Source organism: Penaeus chinensis, chromosome 15, assembly GCF_019202785.1.
Source record: "Penaeus chinensis breed Huanghai No. 1 chromosome 15, ASM1920278v2, whole genome shotgun sequence".
Taxonomy (NCBI): Eukaryota; Metazoa; Arthropoda; class Malacostraca; order Decapoda; family Penaeidae; genus Penaeus; species Penaeus chinensis.
In genome coordinates this window covers 3945552-3947992 of record NC_061833.1, presented here as the reverse complement: position 1 = coordinate 3947992, position 2441 = coordinate 3945552, and the positions used below count along the sequence as shown (strand labels likewise).

Sequence of the window (2441 nt, the reverse complement as noted above, 5' to 3'; positions counted from 1 at the left end):
GCAGAAGCCCCCTCACCCCTCCCCTCGGGCATTGCTCACTCAGATAAGGCAACTTGGATTGTTGAATAAATTTTGTGATGTGGTGTTTGGGACTCTAGCAAGTGCATCTGTACCGTAGAGAATTACCAACACCTCTTCAACCCTTTCCTTGGCCAGCGCTCATGGCAACTTAAATTGTTGAAATAATTGTGGCCTGGAGTCTCTATCAAGTGCAGTATACTGTAAAGAATTACCACATATAATTTGTAAAAACACTGAAAGTTCTCTTGTTTCAACCAATTGTCTGAATTCCTTGGTATCTAATTACATTTTTTATGACACTTGATACACTTGAGTTCTTCTGCATGACCACTATATTTTCTTACAAATGGCCTGTAAATGATACAATACTATAAACAAAACATTTCTTGCCTATGCTTGTCAAGGAATGAAGGCTTACTGAGCTGTCAAAGATTCCAGCAAAGAAAACACGCACAGGAGATTATTGTAAATAACTGTTTAAATATATATTTTTAAAAGTATACTATTACCCCAAAAATATATATAATATATAAACATGGAAGAAAAGGCACCGATAACAAAAAAAATATTATAATCATGTTTGTGGTAATATATGAATTAGAGTCCCAGTGAATTGTGAGGTCAGTTTAGTGCTTGAGATCAGGTCTTGATCACTCAATGCAAGAAGTTTGCAACAGAAAGCTTGATAATTTGAATACAACCACTGGGAAGTTCCCCAAATACAATCACTGGGAAGTTCCCCAAATACTACACATAATCCGGACAATATGTAGTATAAGGTAGTGGTAGAGTTGGGTAATAAAACCTACATGAAATGACAGAACAGTACAAACCAAGACAAAGTTCTTCTAAAGCAATATGTGTCCCAAGAGTGCAGAGAACAGAGAAGGTCCCCCAATTTTGGCTAAGTTGCTCATCTTGTTTACAATGCGAGGGTGAATTGCAGACGTGTATACTATCACGGGGGTCCAGAGCTAGGAATATATATTACTACAGGGGTCCAGGGGGCGTAGCCCCCTGGCTAGGTGCATATATTACCACAGGGGTCCAGGGGGCAGTGCCCCCTAGCTAGGGAATATATACCCCAGTGTTAGGTTACGTTGGATGTTGGGTTAGGATGTTTTGTTTAACAACCATGGGGGTCCTGTTTTACCCCATAATTTCCCTGATATACTTCATGCCCTCCCCTGCCATTGGGACTATCGAATCAACATTGTCGATGGAGATGGTGATCATATCTCCTCAACGATTCATTTGCAGATGGAACAATACCTAGAATTGTTGAAAGCAGTGGCTTTCATGCAGAAAAATATCAAAATTGTTTCGAAAGTAACCCAAACCCTCTTCTACATATCAACCCATAATCCTATTTTTTTTTAAAGATTTATAGCTCTCAAAGACCTCACTTGAACATATTGAGAAAGGAAGCATTCTGAGCTCTATCTTACCTGCTACTGTCAAACAGCATTATCATCCTAAACAGCTATATGCAATAAGCAAAATAAACAAACCGATTAATACCCCTGAAACCCAGTAACTTTGATCACACACCCTATGACTGTCTTTTAGATAAGAAAAATTATCTCCATGAGGTCCAGATAATCTAGAAACTTATGATCAGCTAATTATGAAAATGTTATAAAGGCGAGTTATAATATCTCATTGGTAGGTAAACAATATATGTAGCAATCAGTGTAATAAATTTACTTTGAAGAACGATTTAACATGAATACCACTACCGGTATGTCAGAGCGCCTATTTAAAATGCATCTATCAACAACGAATTATTTTCATATGCATTTCAGCCTCCTAGTCAGCAGCACTACCACGACAAACAAATGACAAAGATCAAACCATACACCGTACATATAAAATGTTTAAGATACTTCTAAGGTGCGATTGCTAAAATAAAAAAAAATATATAAACTTTTCCTTCAGCTCTATGCTTATTCCAACTATTTACACATCCCTCGTATTATTTTTTCAGTCTCATTCACCTTACAGTGTCTCCACACTACACCAATCAATCCCTAGAAACAAATTAGACGTAATGTGAGGTCACAAAAAGGGGTAAATAGGCGACGTGACGTACCATGTCACTCGCAAGTCAGGTGACTCGTGTAAACAAACTGATCATTTGTTCGGATGTGTGCGTGCGGCTTCAATCTCTCTTTTGTTTTCTTGTCTCTCGGTTCTTTTATTCCCTCTCCTTTTTTCTGGTTTGAGTTATTATGTAAGTGCTCTAGATTCGGGTGCGACAGAAAATGTAGAGGTGCATTATAGAAATAAAGCTATTCTTGCGTTCGAATGTGTGTTTAGGGCTTTAATCTCATATTCATACACCCCCCCCCCCTCCTTCACCTCTCTCTCTCTCTCTCTCTCTCTCTCTCTCTCTCTCTCTCTCTCTCTCTCTCTCTCTC

General features: G+C 38.4%; 1 protein-coding gene across 2 annotated transcripts in view; it reads right to left on the bottom strand.

Annotated features, from left to right (window-relative positions):
* The window catches only part of LOC125032765 (magnesium transporter NIPA2-like), a 14836-nt gene extending 12677 nt beyond the window's left edge, over positions 1-2159 (bottom strand). The window contains exon 1 of one of the 2 annotated variants that reach the window (XM_047624097.1): positions 2114-2159. The gene's annotated coding sequence lies outside the window, so the exon portion shown is untranslated. Of the gene's footprint in view, positions 1-2018 lie in introns of both variants that reach the window. The other variant, XM_047624098.1, reaches the window with a different exon arrangement.
* Between the last annotated feature and the right edge of the window lie 282 nt (positions 2160-2441).